Here is a 7,687-nt window from a genome sequence, read left to right as displayed (position 1 = left end):
ATAGTAGTTGGGACCATTTAATGTCGGTGAGTTTTACTTACTAATCAACATTTGTGTATCAATGATGGTGCCACTAAAAGCACTATTGATGAGTGTGATTAAAAGTAATGTTGATGAGAGCCACTAAAGCTCAAGCATAAAAGCTAGGCGTTGATTCTAGACACTGAAGCTAAACGCAACAACTTTAGTGTATGCTCCTTGTCCATACCATTCATATTACATAGTGCTTCCCCTAGAGTAAGGAGGCGTGACCCCCATACCATACGATTCTTCCAGTTCGAATTAACTTATACAAGTGTTACCGTACAAACCTCCTCACTTGTAACCAGAACTGTTCCATTGTAAATTTCAATTACATCATATTTCAATTTAATGATTCAATTGTAAACCTCCTTACTATTTGATAGGGGTGCTCATGGGTTGGGTTGATCAGGTTGAACACATTTGAACAATTCAACCCAATGTTTGCGGTTTGGAAAAATCTTAACCCAACCCAAACTAAAGTGCAACCTAACCCAACCCAACTCGTACTGGTTGGTCGGGTTAGTCGGGTTGATCAGGTTGATACTTTAGTATATTAAAAAATTCTTCTAACCTTGAATATGTTATTTCTCTACTTATAGTTTCTTTTTCATCATCAACCATTGGATACAACTTATTCATATTTCCTACGTATATCGCATTGAGTTAATTTTCTCAATTTACATATATATGTTCACAGTTACTGAACATATATATATGAATGAGTTATATAGAGATATTAATAGATTGAAAATATGTGTATATGAAAAACATACATGATAGTGTAATTGTCTAATGTATATATTAATAGAAATTCAACAATCATATTAAATCCAAGAAATAAAAGGATATCGGGTTCATCGGGTTGGGTTGAGTTCAAATAATAGTAACTCAATATCAACCCAATACCTATGATTTGAAAATTTTACAACTCGATTAGACATCGAGTTGCTTCGAGTTAGGTTATTTCACGTTGGGTTGGGTTGATCGGGAAATAGCACCCCTACTATTTGATACGTAGATTTATGATAAAAATAAAAATCATAGACATTTTCTTGAAATGCATTAATACGTGCAGAGTCGTGCAAAAGAAAAACAATGATCTTCTAAATATTATTAAAGACATAATAACTTAAAAGATTTTTGGAATAAAAAGAAAAAAAGGGAGAAAAAGTTAATATATCACAACATTTATTGGTATTTTTTGATGACAAGCGTTTTATTTATAGTTGTTCATATAATTATATAATTACTCGTTATTTTTGTACGACCTGGTAATAGGTTTTCTAAATTGTTTGAAGAATCGATATTTTTTTTAATCTAAATTTATAAACTTGTAATTTTATTTTATTATTATTTAATTATTTATAATTTGATTATATAATAATAATCTCACGTTATCCAGTTGTTTTATTAAAAGTTTACTGTTATTTGTTCTTATTGATGTGATACGGAGGACTTGGCATGAAGACAAAAAAAAACCCAGGGTGCATAACCATCAAATACTCAAACCTTAGGGTGGTAAACCGAACATTATCAATCTATAGGTATCATCGTTCTCCTCTTAAACCATCTGCCACTCACCACCCATAGAGTTTTTCTTTTGTTACTTTTAGGGCTTAAACTGATTCGTTTTATTGAAATAATCTTCAGTTCATCACCCTCATTTTTTTTATCAGTTAACATTCTTCGACATCAAAATAGATTGTTGGTAAACATCTTTTATCTCGTAACAGTAATTACGAGCCCTCTCTCTCACTTACTAGGTAAAATTTTAATGTTTGATATGTTTTTTACCGGATAAAATTACCGGTCATTATCACACTTAACAATAAATGACTGTTTATACCGATGAGTACAAATTGAGAATGTGGGCTCTGAACAACCGGACCACGACTACAAGGTTGAGCTAAGCTCGAGCTGGCCTTGGCCTTAGCATTGTTATAAGAGCATCTCCAATGTAAGGTTGTTCTTATTAACAAAAAGTCTAGTTTTTTACAAGAACCAACATTGTGGAAAGTTCTTATAAGAAGTTCACCCTCTTTGAATTCTTGTACGATCTTACCTTCAAATCGGTCTGCACTGAAAATTTGCTAGTTTTTTAGAATGTTTTCTTGACTTTTATATCCAATATAATAATTAATATGTATACATTTATTTAATATATTATATGTGGGAGCCATAAAATGGATTCTTATAATAACTATCATCGTGGAGTTTTATGTAGGTTATTACTTTGGTGAGTTGGAAATGACTTGACAAGAAAAAATACAAAAAGTGGGTTCTTATAAGAATCTCCATCGGAGATGCTCTAAATAACTCACTATGACTTGTTATGATATCGAGGTTTCGCTTACCATCACGTAGCTCCACTCTAAGGCTTCGTTTCTGTTGTAGCACGTTATGTCACGTTATCTGGTAAGACATGATTTTTTTTACCTTTTTTTAAACATATAACGTGTAGGGATAAACACTAAAAGAAAACATAAAAACTAAAAATCTTAGACTGGTAAATATTTACTCTCATTCTGGTATACGAAGAGTCAAACAAGAATTGGTTGAAGATTGAAGAAAGTATAGCACTGAGTAGCAACTTCAAAGATTTAATCATAGATTTTCCACTCTTAATATCATTTTCTTATAAATTCAATACATTTGATGTAAATGGTTTTTCTTTCAATTTTTTAGTTTTACGACTTTGTATGAATTCAAATTGTTCTGCGTGATTATTCAAAACTAACATACACGAATATGTACACATACATATATGTATACATATATATGTCGCATTAAGGCACGCCCTAAAAATGTCATGGGTCTCACTATAACTCGTAAGAGGTTAAGGTTTGACCTCATTGTCACGCCTCACATCATTTATAACCTTGATTTTTAGTTTCTTTTTCAGTACGATGCAATATATTTAGACGTTTATTCAATACGTTCAGTAGAAACATACGTATACAACAAATTGTTACCAATATATGGCAATCATTCATCCATTTATTCTACACAAAGCAACAATTTTTTTATTCCGATTAGCTGTAATGATCAATCACCGGATTCAGTTCCCATTACGGGCTCCGGCGAGGAGCTCCGAACAAATCAGCCACCACTCTCCACCCTGACTGCTGCCATTCCCACACCTTCAGATGCCCATCGGACATAAGTTTCATGTACTGAGCTGATGATGCTCGAGGTACTCGAATCGAACCATCAGGACGACTTGGCTCCGCAGAATGAACGAACAAAGCCAAACTTCCGTTCGAGAACCTAATGTAACTTCTTTCTTTACTTCGATCGGGGCCGTTGATCAAGTATCGGTAATAGACTCGACGTGGTTTGGATTCAATATAAGCGAACAAACCTTGATTAGTGACTTGAAGAGAATACGAACCCTTCGACCAACGAGTCGGCGAAACACTAGCGATCAGCTTCTGTCCTTGGAACAGTTTCTGGCCAGGGACCAAACTGTCCGTCGGGTAATTGAAAGAGTCCCAAACGATAGTGTTTTTGGCATTGAATAACACCAGGTTTCCTTTATCGGTTATGCTCATGCCRGCAACTGATTTCCCGGCGGTTTTGGTAGACCAAACACGGCTACCGTCAGCATCGCGGAGGACTAATTCTCCAGCTGAAGTGAGATTAAGAGTTGCTCCAAGCTTGACAGGATGGTCTCGGTTGGCTGACCAGACAACTTGAGGGAACCCGATTGCGGGTGCAACAATACCAGACCCACTATTGGTTTGCACGATGAAGATGGCAAAAACGTAGGAGGTGCAGGTTCCATTGCAGTAGAAGCCACAGGCAAATCATGGTCCATAGGATCCTCTAAGGAGGATGGCTCGGACCGTTGAGCCATCAGTGAAGCTCACAGAGTTGGGAGCGGACTTGGCATTGGTCCATGTCGTAGAGAGTTTGGCGGTGGGGTAGTCGAATCGTTGGGCGGCCACCGAGTAGTGAGATGCAAGAAGAACGAAAGCAAGTAAAAGACCAGAAATGAGTGATGGTTTCATGGCTGATGAACAGATTGAATTTTCTCAATATGCTGTTGTACATCTATTTATAAGGTTTAAACACTAAAAGAGTCGACTAATTTGAAGTTGTCTGACACTCAAACGTGTTGAAATAGTGAAGTTGGTCAAATGATTTCGCCCACCGTTCGTTTCTTGGACACCATTTTGCAAAATGTAATGCAAGCCTGTAATCACATGTATACGGTTTTCTAGTGTTTAATCCATAAACAAATACTCATCCCACGTCAACATGCAAGAAATCTTTGACTAGTTTCTAGTTCATAGAAAACCCCTCTCTAACCTTGAAAACGGATATCGAATCAAAGACCACTGGTTTAGCAGTATCCGATAACCCAATCTTTCTTAAAATCAATGTGTGTACGAGTTATACTGCATATAAATATTATATGCTTCAAGCCTTCAACAAAAATGTATATTAAAATGTTGCTATGAATTCAATTATATTTGTGTTTTATATCATGCCCACTCACCATGCAGGGGCATTTACACCAAAAAGAACAAGGGTATGTTTGTAAGTAGATACTTATTCACCAACAATGAAACCGGAGAATGAACCCCAGAATATGTATAGGATCTAGAGAAGCAAAATGGCTAATTACTGATATAGGGTTCATACTCGTATTACCAGTCCTTTCCCGCATTTTCGTTATGGGTGTACATTTGCAAATCATAACGAGCTTTGAACAAGAGAACGAGAACCATTTGCGCTAATCATCAAAATCTCCTTTTGACAAGTAGAGTTGGTAAATAACAGCTGCAAGATTATATTTCCATCTGCATAGTTGCCAGCAGATTTATCAAAATTCATGGTCACAAACTATGGGCACGATATCCAAAAACAAACCAAACGAAACCAGTAAATCCCACAAGAGTAGGGTCTAGGGATAGAAAGTAGGTAGAGGTTATCGTTCCTCTACCGCAAGGGGTAGAGAGGCTGTACAGGTTGTCATAAGTTCACGAGTGATGGAACCCACTGCTATACTAAATCTTGAAGCAGATGATACTCTAAAAAAATTTGCTAGTGTTCTCACCCTAAATAAGCTTGGAATTCTTAATTGCCTTCTAATCTTGGCATAATAAAATGAAATGAAGTGTAGTTAGGATCAGTTATTTTATTCAGTCCCTATAGCTCATTAATTTTTATCCAGGATGGAAATCTTACTTGTAATGGAGCATGTAACAGTATGATGAACCAGCAATCAGGGACTAGTTTCCTCATCATCCATGTCCTCCGTATCCTCGAGAATAACGTAATTGGCTGGGACACCAGATTCTTCTGTGTCATCTTCGCTTGCTATTCTATTTTGTAACTTTTGGTACCTGATGTATGATCAAAACGAACATCAGAATAAGAAACATATAGGCATGAGAAATATTATTACGTATGAACATTACTAGGACTCCACATAAAGGTCCACAAAATTAGTCTTGTTAAAATTAAAAGGTAATGTAGATAGAGAAAACTATGTTATATATTCTTTATTTAGGCTCTTAAGCCCAGTTCATTTAGGCTCTTAAGCCCAGTCCAGAAGTGCTAGCCAATCTGTCCCAAAGAAATTGGAACGATTTCCATATGTGGATATCCAATTACATTGCAATTTTTCCTTTTGTGACAATTTTCAAGATATTACTATTTGCAATGTCATCATTACAAAAACTTTATGGTAGTGTTTTTGATCCTCATGATCCCCCCATTTGGCCATTATTGAAGGGCATTTTAGACAATTAATTGATAGTATGATCTAAACAGTTATGTTAAGCAAGTTCTTGAGTTAAATGTTGTGATTTCAATAGGATAGAGTAAATATGACATAAATCTTTGATGAACACTAAGCAGTTAATCTTTGATGAACACTAAGCAAGTTCCAAAACAGCTCCAAAAGAAAATTCGATAATTGTGGCCGTTATTTGTGGTTCAAAATGTGAATGATTAGCGGTAATTACGGTCGCTATAATGCACCGCTATGTTGTGTACCACCACTAACCGCTATAGCGTGCAATTAAGTGCATAGGATGAACATTTTAATTTTGGTTAAACAAGACATTCAATATTACTTAAGTGATAATTTACTAATCTAGAGTTATAAGGATGGCATCACATACCACTTAACCGGAGCACCTTAACGTTGGGTATTATGAAATCCTCCAAGTGATATGACGGCCTTAGACACTTCTGGGAACATGATCTTCAAGTAGTGGACTAGGGGTGGGTACCCGTAGCTAGCATACTTGAGTGACAAAGTTGGAGAGATAGAGGGTAGGAGGGGAGGAATAGTGCGCCGACAAATAGGTTAGACTAGGGGTGTAGTTTTTCAAACATTTGTTGTGTTCGTACCTACGTCTATATTTCTTTTGTTGCTTATTTTCATTTAGCCTTTCTTTGCAAGAATTGTCGTATCCTCCTTTTTGGTATCAAGATCTTCACTTTTAATCACTTTTCTCAAACTTTCGGGTCTAAATTTTTTTTTGAAAACAACCACTCTATTATTTGAAGTAGAGATCAAGTCTTTGTACATCCCACAGCCAGAACCCACCGTATGGGATATACTGGGCTAGTTTGGTTTGTTTTGGCTTCAAATTACAATTCCTATCTGGTTTTCTGTGTTATTGCAAGTTCTTCTAATAACTAAGAGAAAGGAGTGACACCAATGCACCGAGGGTCCTCGCCAAGGTTAGACAAGGATGTCTATGTGCACACACTTTTTCCAATGACCTGCTCCAAGGGGCTGCTTAATCGAACCCATGATCGAGGTACTTAATTATGATGGCAAAAAATTTAATTTAAAAATGAAGTCTTCCCAGATGATAAACCAAGAGGTGAGTGAAAAGCGAGGCCTGATAACTTACTTGTACCAGTTGAATATGATTGTGAAAAGACCAACTCCTTTCAGCCATGTAAATTCATCATGAAAGTAAAATACAGCTACCTGAAAATAAAAATAAAATTAGTAGCATAATTGAAATGTAGTTTGTTGTATTTGGATTTCTTTTACATCCGGTCTGCATAATAAACGCTACCTTAAAAAGTGGTTTTTCGTAGATAAATTTTTTTATGTTTATAGAATTAATGATAGTGCATTTATATTGATTTAGATATTTATTGTAGATTAAAAAAACACATTGAATAAAATATTTATTATATTAGATAAACGTTAAGAATGATTGATTGATTTAATTTGGGATTATAATTGTTGGTGATTGTAAATTTAAAATCCCACGAAATATTTTATTAAAGGGTAATGGAGATTGAAAACTTATGGTTGCCACTGTGAGTATCACCAAAATCCTTGTTCACGTGGAAATCATTGTTCTCCACAAGAAAGTACTAATTAATAATTAATTAGTACAATGGTGTCGGTATAAATATAACGAAATATATTTCAATTTAATGTTTTGTTTTATTATTTATTAATGTCGATATAATACGGTTTTTAATGGTTTTGAGAAAATAATAATGTCTTTATTTTTGAATAAAATATAAATTTATATATATTATAAAATTTTGGAAAACAAATATATCGATATTAGTATCAAATTTACTATTTAAAGTTCTGGTTTTTGTGTAATTCCTTTGATTCTAATTTTTTACTTATAATTCAATTTAGATTTAATAACGAAATAATTTATTTATC

General features: G+C 34.8%; 1 pseudogene; it reads right to left on the bottom strand.

The window, feature by feature from the left end:
• Nucleotides 1–2,985: 2,985 nt before the first annotated feature.
• LOC112524370 lies at nt 2,986–4,034 on the bottom strand (annotated as a pseudogene).
• Between the last annotated feature and the right edge of the window lie 3,653 nt (nt 4,035–7,687).

The sequence above is a fragment of the Cynara cardunculus genome (assembly GCF_001531365.2).
Source record: "Cynara cardunculus var. scolymus isolate 2C chromosome LG 13, CcrdV1, whole genome shotgun sequence".
In the NCBI taxonomy this organism is placed as follows: Eukaryota; Viridiplantae; Streptophyta; class Magnoliopsida; order Asterales; family Asteraceae; genus Cynara; species Cynara cardunculus.
The sequence above is the reverse complement of the archived record's forward strand: the minus strand, read 5'-3'. Positions and strand labels throughout refer to the sequence as shown.